The sequence below is a fragment of the Mesoplodon bidens genome (assembly GCF_964165515.1).
Source record: "Mesoplodon bidens genome assembly, chromosome: 17".
Classification (NCBI taxonomy): Eukaryota; Metazoa; Chordata; class Mammalia; order Artiodactyla; family Ziphiidae; genus Mesoplodon; species Mesoplodon bidens.
Window position 1 is genome coordinate 36,555,448 of NC_138174.1, and position 19,522 is coordinate 36,574,969.

Consider the following 19,522-nt stretch of genomic DNA (forward strand, 5'->3'; position numbering starts at 1 on the left):
TGAGTACAGGTATACCTCATTTTATTTCACTTTTTTTTATTGTTTATTTATTTACTTTCTACAAACTGAAGGTTCATGGCAACCCTGAGTCAAGCAAGTCTATTGGTGCCATTTTTCCAACAGCATTTTCTTACTTCCTGTCATTGTGTGACATTTTGATATTACTCAAAGGATTTCAAACTTTCTAATTATTATTGTATTTGTCATGGTGATCTGTGATCAGTGATCTTTGATGTTGTTGTTGTAATAGTTTCAGGGAGCTACAAACCACCCCCATTAAAACTGGTAAACTTAATTGATAAAGGTATGTTCTGACTGCTCCCCTTACACTCCATTGTCTATCTTTGTCCCCCTCCTCAGCCTCCCTGTCCTCTGAGACACAATAATAATCAAGTTTGGCCAATTAATGACCCTACAATGGCCTCTAAGTGTTCAGGTGAAAGGAAGATTTGTCCATATTTCACTTTAAATCAAAAGCTAGAAATAGCTTAGCAAAGAAGGGATGTTGATAGCTGAGATAGGCTGAACGCTAGGCCTCTTGTACCAAACAGGTAGGCATGTTGTGAATACAAAGCAAAAGTTATTGAAGTAAATTAAAAGTGTTACTTCAATGAACACATGGATGAAACAGCCTTATTGCTAATATGGAGAAAATTCTTGTGGTCTGGATAGAAGATCAAACCAGCCACAATATTTCATTAAGCCAAAACCTAATCCAGGGCAAGGTCCAAACTCTCTTCAATTCTATGAAGGCTGAGAGAGGTGAGGAAGCTATAGAAGAGAAGCTTAAGCTAGCAAATGTTGTTTCATAAGGTTTCAGAAAAGAAGCTGTCTTCATAATATAAAAGTGCAAGATGAAGCAGAAAGTGCTAATGTAGAAGCTGTAGCAAGTTATTCAGAAGACCTAGCTAAGACAGTAAATGAAGGTAGGTAAACTAACAACTGATTTTTTTATGTAGATGAAATAACCTTTTATTGAAAGAAGGTCCCATTTAGGACCCATTTAGGAGAAGTCAATGCCTGGTTTCAAAGGACAGGCTGGCTTTCTTGTTAGGGGCTAATGCAACTAGTGCCTTGAAATTTAAGCAAATTTAAGCTCATTTACCATTCTGAAAATCCTAGGTCCCTTAAGAATTATGCTAAATTTACTCTGCCTGTGCTCTCTAAATGGAACAACAAAGGCTTGATGACAGCAAATCTATTTATAACTTGGTTTACTAACTATTTGAAGCCCACTCTTGAGACCTACTGCTCAGAAAAAAAATATTCTTCTCAAAATATTACTGTTTGATGACAGGGCACCTGGTCACCTGGGAGGTCTGATGGAGATATTAAATGAGATGAATGGTGTTTTCATGCCTACTAATACAACACTCATGCTGCAGCCCACGGATCTAGGAGTACTTTTGACTTTCAAGTCTTATTATTTAAGAAATACATTTTGCAAGGCTATAGCTGCATAGTGATTCTTCTGATGGATGTGGGAAAAGTCGATTGAAAACTTTCTGGAAATTATTTGCTTCTTATGGCTGAGCAGAGAAAGTGGTTTCTTGAGAGGGAATATACTACAAATGAAGACTGTTGATATGCAAACAAAGAATTTAGAATATTACTAAACTTAGCTGATAAATTAGGGGCCGGCTTTGAGAGGATAGACTCCAATTTTGAAAGAAGTTTGACTGGGGGTAAAATGCTATCAAAGAACTTACAGAGAAATCATTTGTGAAAGAAAGAGTTAACCAATATAGTAAAATTCACTGTTGTCTTTGCCACAGCCACGCCAGCCTTCAGCAACCACCACTATGATTAGTCAGCAGCCATCAACATTGGGGCAACACTCCAGCCTGAGAGGCAGACAAGACAGTCTCACTGCATGAGTGACCTGTAGGAGAGGCAAACCCAAGTTATAGGCAGTGCAAGAAGGTGGTCTGGAGATCAGTCTAAGGATCTGGAGAGTGTAGAACTCTGCCAAAGGATCCTTTTAAAATCTGTTAAAAAGAAAAATCCTGCTGTGTTCTAAAAAAAACAAACCAAACAAAACAAAACGTTGAGGCAAGACCCCCCACCAGCAAAAAATTACAAGTCACTGAAGGATCAGATGACTGTTAGCATATTTTAGCAATAGATTTTTTTAAATTAAGGTATGTGTATTATGTTTTAGACATGCTATTTTGCACTTAATAGACTACAGTATATCGTAAACATAACTTTTATATGCACTGGGCAACCAAAAAATTCATGAAGTTACTTTATTGTGATATTCACTTTATTGTGGTGGTCTGGAACTGAACCTGAAATATCTCTGAGATATGCTTGGGTTCATTAATGCTCTTCACCTTATAAGCCCTGTTTCCTTTTTTCTGGGAACATAATAGCATTGCACTTTCTCAACTCTTTTGAAGATAAGCACAATCATTACACTGGCCAGCGAAATGCAAGAACAAGAAATAGATATCAGTACCCTGTCGAAACATTCATTATGTGCTAGTACACATTTCCCTGTCAAAGCACAGGTAAATAATTGCATTGATATGAGGCCTTCATTAGCCTCTATCCCTTTGTGGCCTGTCTGACCCTTCTTGGTCATGTGGTGTAAATGAGAAATAAACTTTGTTGTTTTTAGACAATAAGATTTTGGGTTAAATTTTGTTAACCACCACATAACAATTTAACCTGACTCATATATTAGCACCCAAAACAAAGTAATTTCAATAAAAAACTATACCACATTTAACCTAATTACTAGTTTTTTCACTCTCATTTCCACTGTCATTATAAAATCTATATTCAATTTTGGAGATAAGGTGATAAATATCTGTATCCTGATTATCTACAGATACTCTATAAAGGAATACATTTTAATTGTTATAAAATCAACTGAATTTCTGTTCATAAATTTAATTTCTGCTTGAGATATAACATATACAGGGCATAACTGCTTAAAAATAATTTGGTTCTGCCACTGTGCCAGAGAGGTTTGCTGTCAGATTTGATATAGGAAACTTGCAAGAAACAATGTCTTCTTGATCTTCAAATGCAAAAGTATAAATTACAAAAGTTATTTGAAATAAGCAAATTTGAATTCAAGATTTTATTGGAATGTAAACCTTATATTTCTCCTTGTTTATAACTTTATTCTTTTCTTAAATTTTTGTCAAGTTGTAGAGCCCCGCAATATTAAATTCTTCTCTGTCATATTTAGTAATTTAATATTTTACTTCTATAGCAGGTATGTAATGTGTGAACCTAAACCAAAGATCTAGCCACCTCCTTCCCAACCTAACGGCATTTACCACTCTACAAATACCCTCTCCCTCTCTCCTTTCTCTCTCTCTCTCTCATACACACACACACACACACACACACACACACACAGAAATTTATGACTATCTCCATTTTTCATTAAGAATTTCAGCTGATACCACAAAAGGAGCTCCAGTTGAATACTATATAGGTGATATATTTAATTGAACTGGGCTATTATATGCTGTTATGTTTTAATATACATAACATTTACTATATTGTTCTAAGATTACCTGAGACAACAAAATGCATTTTAAAAGCCATTCTTTAGTCCTATATTATATTCCACACTCAATCCCACTTCCATCAGGAAAAAAAAAATTATGAACTTATTCTTTTAGTATACAATAAAATTGTCTCCCTGCTTCACACTTACTAATTTGTACAGTTCCAAATTATCATTTCCCTACACTGGAAGTTTCCTGCCAGATTATATTTTTCATGTTATACTGGTACATTTCTCATGTGTTCTCCTACTTCCCATCACCACTGAGTTCTCATTTCAGAAAAAGTTTCAAAGTGAATTTATTTTATAACAGTTTTATTGTGGTATAATTCACATACCCCCTTTAAAAATTATACAATTCAGTGGATTTTTGTGTATATCCATAGAGTTGTTATTGTTATTACTTTCTAACGTTCAAATATTTTATAACACCCCTCAAAAAGCCCATAGACATTATTACTCATTTCCCATTCCTCTCTTGCAAACCAGCCCTAGCAGTCACTAATCCACTTTCTGTCCCTAAGGGTTTGTCTATTCTGGACGTTTCACAAGAAAGGAATTATAGGCAACTGTGAAATCAAAGGCAAGTAGGCAAATTCACAGGATATTAAAAAGCAAGTTTATACCACACCAATAAAAGTATTCAGTATAATAAAAAAAACCCTAGTATTTCACTAATGATGGACTTTTCTATGTAAAGAGTTGATTCCATTTGTATTTTACATTCTGCAACCTAAAGCCTTCGAGATAATGAATAATTCTAACGTCTAGAAGCACTCGATGAAAAGGATAGTTTATAAACAGGCAAGGACATAGATTTTTCTAAAACCTTAAGTCTATAATTACATTTAACTTATTCGTTTTTGTACCAAGACTCTAATGGAAGAACTGGAGAGCTAAATGCTTCTGTGGGACAGATAGCTAGTGGGAGATAGTTCTTTTGGTATTACTTATAACAACTTTATGCAGTATTCAAACACTATCATGTGATTGCTGTTTTGATAAATTATTACTATTTAGAATTAACAAACTTTTATTTTGTCTGTTCCAATTTATTCATAGATATGAAGTAAACAGGAGATAACTTTCTAAAGTATTTAAAATAAAATATATTGAAATTTTAACCTAAAGATTCATTTGTGTTTTAAAATGATTAGAATTAGTCTTTGGAAATCTAGCTTCATAAAGTCATTATTTACACTGTTCTGCATAATAATGCAATAAACAATACAAATCACATATAAAATAAACTATTACATTATTTGATTTACTATTCTAAACTATTTATTATTAAATATGAGTATTTTGCAAGAAGAAAAACACTTCTAGAAATCTTCTAGTTTCACAAAATTGTTGAGTAAGATTATACTTTCTAATGATTTGAGGAATATGAATAAGTTATCTGTCCTTAAACTAGCAGAAAAAATTAATTTTTGAGCACTTCATTGTGCTCAATTTTTGTGCATTAATTTTTTTTAGCCTGCCTGATCTGAACAAAGTAAGATAAAATTTTAATACAGTGAATTAATTAAGCATATAATGAGGAATAGAATACATAATATTTCTAATTCAGATAAATAGCAAAATATCCCAGATTCTAAAAGAAATAAATACCATCCATCATAGACACATCTTAAATTATGTTTATTGGAAAATATTATTGGCAACAGACATAATAGAATATTAGATGGATTCTCTGGCTGATTTTGTTTCATGAAATTACATTTTATTTTGACCTTCATTTGTAACTTTCTGTGGAGTTAATCTTAGAACATTACTCATTTCTGAAGGTGTTAATGTACCATAAAGGATTGTATTATTGTTAGACATTATCTTTTCCAAGTTTTACATGTTCTCTGCATCTGACCTGAAGTCCATTTAACAGCTTAAAAATCTTTGTGATCATATGATGTGTTTCTGTAACTGTCTGCATTTTTTAAGATTCTGAAACATGTATTATAAAATTACAATTTAAAAAACTTTTTAATATAACACAACTCCTATGTATTAATTTTAAATCTTCCAATGTATATACATATATGGAGATTATATTAATATGCTGTATGATATGGTGACTTGGGATCTAATCTCTGAAAGACAAACCATTTTACATCTCCCAAATTCAGTTTCTAAATCTACAAACCATTGTGTTTGAACTGGGTCAAATAAAAGCAGTAGCATTTAAAAAAAAAATTGGTTTTATGATCATTATTAAATTGCAAAGTATTATGTACCATAAAATGATGAATAAAATATTATTTCATATGTTAACGAGATTCCTTAGACAATCACGTAGACTATACAAAAATATATTTTATTTATGTTTATTTTACATTCCGTATTTTTAAACATACATGCCTAAATATCCACCCTTTTTGGTGCCAATTAAGTAGAATTTGAATTAACTGATTAAAGAAATAGAATCAAAATATATCTTTATATAGCTTGATTGCTCAACTACTTGAACAAGAGGCTAAGAAAAATATTTAATTGAAACATGTCTTCTTTCTAAATAAAAAATATTTAATGATAATTAGGCTAAAATCTATATCTAAAAATATAAAGCCATTTCACAAATGTTATTGTAAAATAAGAGGTTGAGGCTGAACTTTAGTCCTTATATTAATTTATTAACGATCCTTTAAAATCTGTTTCATAAACCATTATGAGTTAAGCAGCTTTCTTATAGTAACTTGTGCATATATCTGATATGAAAACACATCCTGGGAGGGGGAAGGGTAAGCTGTGACAAAGCAAAAGAGAGACATGGACATATATACACTACCAAACGTAAGGTAGATAGATAGTGGGAAGCAGCCACAGAGCACAGGGAGATCAGCTCGGTGCTTTGTGACCGCCTGGAGGGGTGGGATGGGGAGGGTGGGAGGGAGGGAGATGCATGAGGGAAGGGATGTGGGAACAGATGTATATGTATGACTGATTCACTTTGTTATAAAGCAGAAACTAATTTAAAAAATTAAATAAAAAAAAAAATCAAAAAAAAAAAAAGAAAACACATCCTTCTGGGTACCACTGCATACCCACTGAATCAGAAATTCCAAGAAGATTTAAAATTTTCTTCCCTCCTTCTCTTCCCCACTCCCTCTCTTTCTTTCTCTTTCTTTTTCTTTCTTTCCATCTCCCTCCTCTTTCTTTCTAAGTAATGTCTCTGTGGTTCTTATCAACAGCAACATTTAGGAAAATATTTAGATTTATCATTGGAAATAATTTTTAGAGTTTAGTTGATAAACTTGTTTTTTTAATAACATTTAATTAATTGGAAAGAAGTTGTGTATATCATTAAGCCATAAACTCATATTGAATAGAATTTTTTTTTAAGTCAGAATGCATACATTGGGTTCTTTGTAGGCTCCTCAAGAACTTTCTATTTATTTTTTAACATCTTTGTTAGAGTATAATTGCTTTACAATGGTGTGTTAGTTTCTGCTTTATAACAAAGTGAATCAGTTATACATATACATATGTTCCCATATCTTCCCTCTTGCATCTCCCTCCCTCCCACCCTCCCTATCCCACCCCTCCAGGCGGTCACAAAGCACCGAGCTGATCTCCCTGTGCTATGAGGCTGCTTCCCACTAGCTATCTATTTTACGTTTGGTAATGTATATATGTCCATGTCACTCTCTCACTTTGTCACAGCTTACCCTTCCCCCTCCTCATATTAAATTGATGGTTACAATGGACTTGTTTTAGAACTACAATATAACTATACTTCCTACAAGTGCAGCATATATTCAGAAATGCTTAAAAACCTGTACTATCCAGTAGTGCTATTTTTCCAATAATTTTTTTTTTTTAATTACAAATAAGAAACAGAGACTCAATAAGGTAATAGATTATTTTAGCAGATGTCTGGGCAAGGTTGTTACGTAGTTTCAGTCCTTACTTTGACAGGTATTTGGTTTTTTACAGAACTGCAAATTGAAATTCAGACATGATACCTCTAATATAACATTTAAGGAAAGCTACATTTTATTATAGATTTAAACTAGTATGATTGAGTGGCATGAGTTCCTAATGCTTTGTGTGTGCTTTCTCATTTGATTCTTTCAATAACTCAATGAGATAATTAGAAACTTATAAATAAAATTATAAATGTAGAGTTGTTAAATGTTTATTCCAAATGTTTGACAAAACATTTGACAAATTATTGTTGGTTTTTGTATCAACTGTTATGTGACTGTGGACATTTTATAGTAATAAGAGAGGATGTTTTAAGCTGTTACTATTTACTTGAATCCTTGGTCTCTGGATTAGTTATCTTGTGTCCCATTGCTTTTTCATTCCTTGGTATTACTCTGTTCTCTCATCTCTCATTTGATGTAAGAAGACCTAAATTAACAGTTATACAGTTAATGTTATCTTCTTATGAAAAATACAAACATCTAATATATATCCTTAGATATAGTAATTTTTTTTCCTATATTGAGCAATTATTACAAGGCAGGATATATACATATTCTTGTCATTGGCTGGTAGGTTCATTATCACAGTTATTAGCAAGTGCATACAGCTATTTGTACATGACCAGGTATGGAGAAACTATTAAAAATATAACATGTATTTATAAACATTAATTATTACTGGACTGTGGGTATTGTTCCCAATAGAGGTTTCCAAATTTTTACATAATAAAAAAAATTATAACTAAAAATCAAAAAAAGTTAGGGCTTCCCTGGTGGCGCAGTGGTTGAGAGTCCGCCTGCCGATGCAGGGGACACGGGTTCGTGCCCCTATCCCGGAAGATCCCGCATGCCGCGGAGCGGCTGGGCCCGCGAGCCATGGCCGCGGAGCCTGTGTGTCCGGAGCCTGTGCTCCGCAACGGGAGAGGCCACAGCAGTGAGAGGCCCGCGTACAGCAAAAAAAAAAAAAAAAAAAAAAAGTTAAATTTCATCCAATTTCACAATAGAATTAGACTTAGGTCAAAGAAAAAAGAATGGTAGTCATAGTCATAATATTAATGGCTTATTCTAAAATAATAGAGTGAGGAATAAATATTGGTTAGATATACTCAATCTATTCATTATCTTCCTTATTTCATTCAACATTTTTTTTTCAAAGTGAGGCATTTAGAGACATGGTAGTGACCAAAAATATCAAGAGACTGGCCCCATGAAGGTCATTACTCAAGCTGTGGAGACTAGTAATAAATAAATAAGATAATTCAAATTTTAATAAATGCTGAAGGAAATTAATAGAGTTATGAAATTTCAAAGGAATGATGATAGTATTTTATATAAATAGATCTAAAAGCCTCCGTGAGGAGGTGTCAGATGACCTGAGACCTGATGGATGAAAATGTATCAAGTATAGAAGCAAGAATACTAATTTGAGGAATATGAGGAGTGCACTATGATTAAGGAAAATAAGAGAGACCAACTGATATGGCTGAAACAAAGGCATTAAAAGCAAGGAGTTGGGGGCTTCCATGGTGGCGCAGTGGTTGAGAATCCGCCTGCCAATGCAGGGACACGGGTTCGAGCCCTGGTCTGGGAAGATCCCACATGCCACGGAGCAACTGGGCCCGTGAGCCACAATTACTGAGCCTGCGTGTCTGGAGCCTGTGCTCCGCAACAAGAGAGGCCGCAATAGTGAGAGGCCCGCACATGGTGATGAAGAGTGGCCCCCGCTTGCCACAACTAGAGAAAGCCCTCGCACAGAAACGAAGACCCAACACAGCCATAAATAAAATAAATAAATAAATAAATAAAAAGCAAGGTCTGACAATGAGAACTGAAAATTAAACTGGGTTACTGTGGAAGCTGATGGAACCTTTAAAAAAAAAAAGCAAGGAGTTGAATAAATTGGAGATTTAATCAAGCTGAAGATTATACACTATATAGAAGGAAATAGTAAAGAGTTTATTCCAAGTTCCAAGGGATGACAAAGGTATATATGTGGGGAAATTGCATGACGTCTCTGGATACTGTGGGAGTAATAGGATTCTAAAGTTGTTGTCTCAGAAGAGATTTTTACAAATATATAGTAAAAACAAACAAATAAATATTATGTAAAAATGAATATAAATACTATATTAAATATATTATTTATAATATACATATATATTTTCTTTTTTTACTGAAACTCTGGTTTGATTGTGGTACCATTTATTGAGATGGGAAAGCTGAGAGTAGGACAAGCCCAAAATGGTGGAATGAGTAGTGAGAGAAACAAGAGCTCCATTTTGGGACAATTTAAATTTGAGGTCTGTTTAAGTGGAAAGGTCAAATAAGCTTTGGAATATATGTTACGAAACTTAGAAAGGAGTTTGTGGATTTCAGTCTTTTTAAATTGTCATAAATCTATTTTTAGCTAAAACCATATGATTTTGTAAATGATTTCATGAAAGAAACGTAGAAGGAATAGACTGGATCCAAAATCAGTCTGGAACATAGGAGAAAAGCTAATATGAGAATAAAGGGAGCAGAAAGTGAGGGAATAGAAACACCAGGAACTTATGTTGTCAATGAAACTTCAGGACTCGACATGATTGTAAGTCTCAGGTCAGAATTTTCTGCCCCTAGATTTGCAGTTTATTTGGAAATAGATTTCCAACAAATGCTTACTTGTCTTCTAATCTTACTGAGTTTTAGACACTAGTAACAAAATGTTAATATACTTCTCAATTCTGCTTTATTTCTTATTTTCTTGCCCCATTCCTCTCTCTCAACCTAATGGTGTCTACATTGAAAATATCAGGAAAAATAAGTGTAAATTAATCTTAATCCTTAATCTATTTATCCCTGAATCATTATATTATTTTGTTCAAAGTTTTTTAAAATCCCCTTTCTATCTATTTAGGATCTAAAAGCAGTAGTTTTGTCTAGTTCTATAAGGCTCCTATCTTTTTTTAAATTATTGAATCTGATGATTCTTTCCTAAATCCATCTTTTTCTTGTATTATCTTGATAAACATAGTCAATAAATATCAATGCATATTTTTAAACTTCTTTTTTTTTCTTAAATATCATGGCTGAGGGAGGAAAGAGTCTTCTTTCCTACTTAGAACAGATAGCACTATTACTAAATATTTTACCATTGCCTGATACAGATAATCATCATTCCAATCTTCAAGAATAATTTTGTCACTGATATCCATTCAGATACTAAGCCAGATATTATTTTTTGTGAGAGCTGCACCCTCCTTTTGGCACTAATTTCTATATCACATTCACTCACATTTTTTTATTGAAGTAAATTAATTTACAATACTTGATTCAGATTTACAACATCATGATTTTGTTGTTTTTATACACAACAAAATGATCACCCCAATAAGTCTAGTTACCATTTGTCACCATAAAAGATTATTATAATATTATTGGCTCTATTCCCTATGCTGTGCATTATACCCTGCTCACATTTTTTTTTTTTTACAACAGAAATAGTCACATGGCTCTAACCCAATTTCATGAAAGACTGGTTTTAGAGGTGTGGATGGGAATTCTCTGAGCATTAACAGTATTGTCCACACTGTATTATAATGATTTCCCTTTTAACTTGTTTTCTTTCTTCAAATAGTAAAGGAGAGAAAGGAACAGGAAAGAAGAGGGAATCAGTTCTGCACAAGAATGAAGGACTTTATTCCCTAAGGTAATGTTTTTAAGGGGTTACTTACAGAAAGTTGTGCAGAAGCAACAGAATGTAAACTCAGACTTGAAAGAAGATTTTCTTAGGGCAGAAAGACTGGGTATAGCAGTGATGTCCAAAACTGGCTCATCAAAATCTTTAGATTCTTTTTTATAAGTGTAAGCATCAGTACATTCTCATTCCTAGATCCATGAAATGAGACTAGCTAAATATAGTATCCTGCATTCTATGTTTGCTACAAATATGGTATCATCTTTTTATGCAGCTGCTTATAATATGAAAACAAATTTCCACTTTCTCTGATTCACAAAACATTCTTTTCATAATATAGTGATCTACGTAAAATACATTCTCAAATGAACTCAATATTAAAAGTCACCAGTTTGGCCACTACAAATAGAATTCTAAATTTCATGAATGTAAGTCATGAACTTTAATTGCTCTGTTGAATACTGTGACATTTTTAGGGTTCAAAATAAATTTTCAGTACCAGAATAGGTCTGCAAGTTTCATTACAGAAATCTGACTCATACATTATGATTACTGAGATTAGTAATTCTAAGTTGGCACATAGATAATTTGGAGAAAATCAGTTTAAATAACTTTTTTTTATGCTTTAAATTGAGGACATTAGCATCATATTACTAACATAAATTACAGAAGTTCCCTCAAAATGAAAAGTATCTGTTTTGGAAGTTTCAGACAGGGTATTAGCATAAAAGAAATGCTAAAGAGAAAACCACAGGGAGTGCTTAATATAAAGAACATTTATAAAGTATGAGCAGAGTATAGCAAATCAGAAAGGCTGATATGATTCTAGGGAGTTTATAACAGCAAAGCTATTACCACTTCTAGAGCTAAGATAAAGAAGGGAGGGAACAATTACCAAAACCTGGAAGAAAAGGACAGATAGCTTGTGAAGATCAGTGCCCTACAATCATGGAACCCAACCAAACTAGGTTAACATGGCAGGGGAAGAGCCAGAGGGATGAATGCCCTCACTTCATGCTTCAACTTCTGGTTGATCTCCTGTCTAGGATCTCATTCACTGAAATAAACCAGTAGCCAGGAAACAGACAAAACAATTTCTAATGATGGAGTACATATATACTAGGGCAGACATTTAGGTGAAGAAGTGTAACGAGTAGATCTAGAGGGACAAATGGAAGTTATCCAACACAGTTTGAGATTAGATGAAAGGGAAAAATTAAGTTGTCCATTAAAAATAGGAAAATAATAGAATAATGAAATATTGACCAGTTACTTTATTTTATAAATATTTTTCATCACAATTCTTCTAGTTGATACCATTTACTGACTATTGTTGACTGATGGATATGGCAAATTTTTCTTTATAATGATCTTATCAAAGTTGACAAGAAAAACTACAGTGTATTTAGGTTACTATTGCTGGAACCACATTTCTAACAGAATATTAATAATTTATGAAGTTTATTTGATATATAGCTCTAATACAATATGACTTTTGATCGATAAAAACAAAGTATGCTTTAGAGGAAAAGATTAAATGTTATTATTAAAATTACTGAATTTGCTAAAGTAAACAAGTGTCATATTCAATTAAAAAAATCTGAACTTCTAAAATTTTTGTAAAAATTCCATGCAATAGAGTTGACTTCAGTACATATAAATGAACAGATATGTGATTGTTCTGTATATGCTCTTTTTCCATATAATATATAAAATTAAATCTGATTTTGGCCCCAGCCTTATGATTTCTTTTAACCTTAATTATCTCCTTAAAGACATTTTCTCCAAACACAGTCACATTGGGCATTAGGGTTGCAGTATATGAATTTGGGAAGAACACAATTTACAATTCAATCCATAACAAATGGTATTTTATTAGTTCAAGATCATGACTACTTTTGTCCATAAAGCCAATTAAAATAATAGTATTTTTATAAACACAAATTTTGTAATATCTAATTATTCACTTTATATAGTTTGCATGTTGGTAAAATACATTTTTTTTGAAAAGTAGGTATAAATTAAAAAGTTTTTTTTTTTTTTCTTTTTGCATTACGCGGGCCTCTCACCACTGTGGCCTCTCCCGCTGCGGAGCACAGGCTCCGGATGTGCAAGCTCAGCGGCCATGGCTCACGGGCCCAGCCACTCCGCGGCATGTGGGATCCTCCCAGACCGGGGCACGAACCCGTGTCCCCTGCATTGGCAGGCGGACTCTTAAGCACTGCGCCACCAGGGAAGCCCAAAAGTTTTGTTTTTAAAGGATAAATTACATAGCTGAAATTCCAAAACAGAGTCTTGGAATAATTTTTACTCCTCTTTTAATAGAGTAACAGTCTAAGTACTCTTTAGATTTCATAATTGGCAAATGATTACTTTTGAAGCAATCAATGAGAATATTTTAAAAATTCTTATTATTTAACATATCTTATAATATTATAAGTTGTGCATTCTTTTTAACATTTCAGCTATTAATGTACCCAACTCTGCTGAGTATTCATACAAAATGTCAAGCATTAAAGAGCTAATTTCTTTGGTTTTGCATTGTAAGATCAAACATTTAAGTTGTCAATTATCACTAATGGTTTTTCTTAAAGCCATGGTAATTCAATGAATCTACATCACCTGACAGTAGTATTTTCAACTGTTAAAATTATTACCAAGATTTTAGAGGTATTCAGTAATGGAAAAGTTTATTTTTTTCCCTACTATTATATATCCACATCAGTACATTTTACTTCTTAGATATGGCACCAAAAAATAAGTGACAAAAGAAAAAGTACATAAACATTAAAAATTTTTGTGCTTCAAAGGACACCATCAAGTGAAAAGACAACTCACAGAATGAGATAAAATGTTTGCAAATCTATATTTGACAAGAGACTTGCATCCAGAATGTATATTAAAAAAAAGAAACAAAACAAATCTCTTACAATTACACAACTAAAGGACAAGTCACCCAATTAAAAAATAGAGATTTCTTAAACAGTATATACAAAGTACCATGAAAAGATGTTCAAAATAATTATCCACATGGGAAATGCAAATCAATATGACTTCATTTCCTTTAGGGTGGCTATGACCAAAAAGACAGATAAAAACATGAATGTGGAGAAATTGTAACCCTCATATATTGCTGATGACAACTGTGAAATGATGCAGCTCCTTGAAAAACATCTTGGCTGTTCATCAAAATGTTAAATATAAGGTTTTCATATGACCAATCAATTACACTTCTATGTACATAGACAATAGATATAATGATATACATCTAAACAAAAACTTGTAAATGAAGGTTTATAACAGCATTATTCATACTAGACAAAAATATAAAGAGCCCAAGTGTCCATCAACTGATAATGCATAAAAATATGGTATATTTATGCAAAGGAATATTTTTCAGCAATAAAAAGAATGAAGTACTGATACATGATACAACATGGATGGACCTTGAAAACACTATGTGGAGTGAAAGAAGCCAGTCCTAAAAGACTACATATTATATGATTCCATTTGCATGAAATGTCCAGGATAGGAAAAATCAAAGGAAAGGAAAGGAAAGTAGTGGTTGCTAGGGGTCAGGATAGGTGGGGTGGAATGAGATGAGTATGGTATGGGGATTCCTCTAAGAGGATACATATTTTCAAAAATTATTTGCAATGGTTGTACAACTATGGTGAATGTATTAAAAATAACTGAATACTAGTGATGTTGAACAACTTTTCATGCACCTGTTAGCCATCTGTATGTCTACTCTGGAAAAATGTCTATTCAGGTCATCTGATCACTTTTTGATTGGGTTGTTTGTTTGTTTGTTTGTTTTTGATAATGAAGAGTATGAGTTGTTAATATATTTTGAGCATTAACCTCCTGTCAGTCATATCATTTGCAAATATTTTCTCCATGCTCTAGGTTGTCTTTTCATTTTGTTAAACATTTTTCTGTGTAAAAGGTTTTAAGTTTAATTAGGTCCTGTTTCCTTATTTTTGCTTTTCTTTCTTTTACCTTAGAAGATATATCCAAAAAACTATTGATCCAATTTGTGTCAAAGTGTGTTCCACCTATATTCTCTTCTAGGAGCTTTTTGGTTTCTGGTCTTATATTTAGGTGTTTAATCCATTTTGTTTACTTTTGTATATGGTGTGAACTAATGTTCTATTCTTACTGCTTTACATGTAACTCTCAAGTTTTCCCAGCACCACTTAATGGAAGACTGTCTTTTCACCATTGTATATTTCTGCTCCTTTTGTTGTAGATTAATTGACCATAGGTACATGAGTTTACTTCTGGGCTCTCTATCCTGTTTCATTGATCTATGTGTTTGCTTTTGTGTCAGTAGCATGCCATTTCAATTAGCCTTGCAGTATAGTCTGAAGTCTGGGAGGAAATGCAAATCAAAAAAAGTAATGATATATTACCACATACTTGTCAGAATGGCTATCATCAAAAGTCTACAAATGTTGGAAAGGATGTGGAGAAAATAGAACCTTTGTACACTGTTGGTGGGTATGTGAATTGGTGCAGCCACCTTGGAAAGCAGTATGAAAGTTCCTCAAAAAAAAAAAAAAGATAGAACTAACACATAATCCAGTAATTCTACTCCTGGGTATATATCTGGAAAAAAATGAAAACACTAATTGGAAAAGATACATGCACCCCAATCTTTATAGCAGCACTATTTACAATAACAAGGTATAGAAGCAACACAAGTGTCCATCAACAGATGAATGGATAAAGAAGATATGGTATACAATATTGGGATACTACTCAGCTATTTAAAAAAAAACAGTGAAATTATGCCATTTGCAGCAAGGTGGATGGACTTAGAGAATATTACACTTAAGGAAATAAGAAAGAGAATGACAAACATGGTATGATATCAATTATATGTGGCATCTAAAAATAATACAAATTAATGTATGTGTAAAACAGAAACAGACAATACAGAAAACAAACTAATGCTTACCAAAGGGGAGAGGGAAAGGGTGAGGGGCAAGATAGGGGTATGAGATTAAGAGATACAAACTACTATGTATAAAATAGACAAGTAACAAGGACATAACATATAGCACAGGAAATTATAACCATTATCTTGTAATAATTTTTAATGGAATATTAAATCTCAAATAAAAAACTTAACCTACCTCCTAAAATAACTAGAAAAAGAACAAAAAAACTAAAATCAGCAGAAGGAAGGAAATAACAAAAATCAGGGAGAAAATAAAATATGTATAAAAAACAATGGAAGGGCTTCTCTGGTGGCACAGTTGCTGAGAGTCCACCTGTTGATGCAGGGGACACGTGTTCGAGCCCCAGTCCAGGAAGATCCCACATGCCGCAGAGCGGCTAGGCCCATGAGGCATGGTTGCTGAGCCTGTGCATCCGGAGCCTGTGCTCTGCAATGGGAGAGGCCACAACACTGAGAGGCGCACGTACCACACACACACACAAAAAAAAAAAATGGAAAAAAATTAATAAAACCAACAGTTGGTTCTTTGAAATGGTAAACAAAATTGACAAACTTCTGGCCAGCCTCACCAAGAAAAGAGAGCTCAAAAAAAATAATAAATAAATAAATAAATAAATAAATAAAAATGACACAGAAGAAATTACAACTGATACCACGGAAATACAAAAAACAAATAAACAGACAAACAAAAAACTATAAGAGAATCCTATGAACAAATATATGTCAACAAATTGGGCAACCTAGAAGAAACGGACAAGTTCCTGAAAACATACAGCCCACCAAAACTGAATCAAGAAGAAATAGATAATTTGAACAGATCAACCACTAGAAATGAAATAGAATCTGTAATAAAAAACAAAACAAAATAAAACAAAAACCTCCCTGAAGACAAAAGTCCAGAACTAGATGGCTTCACTGGGGAATTCTGCCAAACATACAAAGAAGAAATTTTACCAATCCTTCTCAAACTCTTCCAAAAGATTGAAGAGAAGGAAACACTCCCAAAGTCATTCTATGAAGACACCATCACCCTGATACCAAAACCAGACAAAGACACTACCAAAAAATAAAATTACAGTCCAATATCTTTGATGAATGGAGATGCAAAAATTCTCAAAAAAATATTAGCAAACTGAATCCAACAACACATAAAAACTCTCATACACCATGAGCAAGTTGGATTCATCCCAGAGCCACAAGCATTATTCAATGTATGCAAAAGAATCAATGCAATACACTAACCACATCAACAACAGAAAACACAAAAACCACATGATCATCTCAATAGAGGCAGAAAAAGCATTTGATAAAATTCAGTGCCCATACATGATAAAAACTCTTACCTAAGTGGGCATGAAAGGAACATATCTCAACATAATAAAAGCTATTTATGACAAACACACAGGCAACATAATATTCAATGGGGAAAAGCTGGAAGCCTTCCTCCTAAAATCTGGAACAAGTCAAGGATATCCACTCTCACCACTTCTATTCAACATAGTACTGGAAATCCGAGCCACCATAATCAGACAAGAAAAAGAAATAAGAGGCATCCAAATTTGAGGGGAAGAGGTAAAATTGTCATTATATGCAGATGACATGATACTATATATAGAAAACCATAAATACTCTGCACAAAATCTACTAGAACTGATTGACAAATTCAGCAAGGTGGCAGGATATGTGATCAACATACAGAAATCTGTTGCATTTCTTTATACTAACAATGAAATATCAGAAGGGGAAATTAAAAAAAAATATATTCCCTTTTAAAATCACATTAAAAAAAAACTTATGAATAAACCTGCCAAGGAGGTGAAAGATTTACATTCTAAGAACTATAAAACATGGATAAAGGAAATTGAAGATGATTTAAAGAAATGGAAAGATATCCCATGCCCTTGGATTGGAAGAATTAATATTTTTTAAATGGCCATACTACCAAAAGCAATCTATAGATTAAAGGCAATCCCTATCAAATTACCCATTATTTTTCACAGTTCTAGAATAAATAATCAAAAAAATGTATATGAAACCATAAAAGACCCAGAATGGCCAAAGCAATTTTGAGGAAAAAGAACAAAGCAGGAGGCATAACCCTCCCAGACTCCAGGCAAAACTACACAGCTACAGTAAACAAAAGAGCATCGTATTGGCACAAAAATAGACATATTGATCAATGGAACAGAATAGAGAAAATAAACCCACACATGTACATATAATCAATTAATCTCTGAAAAAAGAGGCAAGAATATACAGTGGGGGAAAGACAATCTCTTCAGCAAGTGGTGTTGGGAAAGTTGCACTGCTTCCTGTAAATCAATGCAGTTAGAACACACCCTCACACCATACACAAAAATAAACTCAAAATGGTTTAAAGACTTCAATATAAGATATTACACTCTAAAACTCCTAGAAGAGAATATAGGCAAAACATTCTCTGACATAAATTGTAACAATGTTTTCTCAGGTCAGTTTCCCCAGGCAATAGAAATAAAAGCAAAAATAAACAAATGGGACTTAATCAAACTTATAAGCTTTTACACAGCAAGAGTAACCATAAACAACATGAAAAGACAACCTATGGACTAGGAGAAAATATTGCAAATGGTGTGACCAACAGGGGCTTAATTCTCAAAATACACAAACACTTCATACAACTCAATAACAAACAAAACAAAACAAAACAAAACAAAACAATCAGAACATGGACAGAAGACATAGTCATTTCTCCAAAGAAGATATACAAATGGCCAACAGGCACACGAAAAGATGATCAACATCACTAATTATTAGAGCAAATCAAAACTACAATGACACATCACTTCACACCAGTCAGAATGGCCATCATTAAAAAGTCTATAAATAACAAATGCTGGAGAGGGTGTGGAGAAAATGAAACCCTCCTACTCTGTTGGTGGGAATGTAAATTTGTGCAGCCACTATGGAGAACAGTATAGAGTTTCCTCTAAAAACCAAAAATAGAGTTACCACATGATCCAGGAATCCCACTCCTGTTCATATATCTGGACAAAACTGTTAATCAAAAAAATATATGCACCCTTATGTTCATAGCACTATTTGCAATAGCCAAGATATATAAACAACCCAAATGTCCATTGAGAGATGAATGGAGAAAGAATATGTGGTATATAGATAATGGAATATTACTCAGACATTAAAAAAAACAGTAAAATAATGCCTGTTGCAGCTACATGGATGGACATAGAAGTTATCATACTAAGCGAAGTAAGTCAGAAAGAGAAAGATAAATACCATATGACATCACTTACGTATGGAATCTAAAATATGACACAAAAATCTACAAAATGAAAATCTACCAGAATCTACAAAACAGAAACAGACTCACAGACATAGAAAACAGACTTGTGGTTGCCAAGGCAGAGGGGGATGGGAAAGGATTA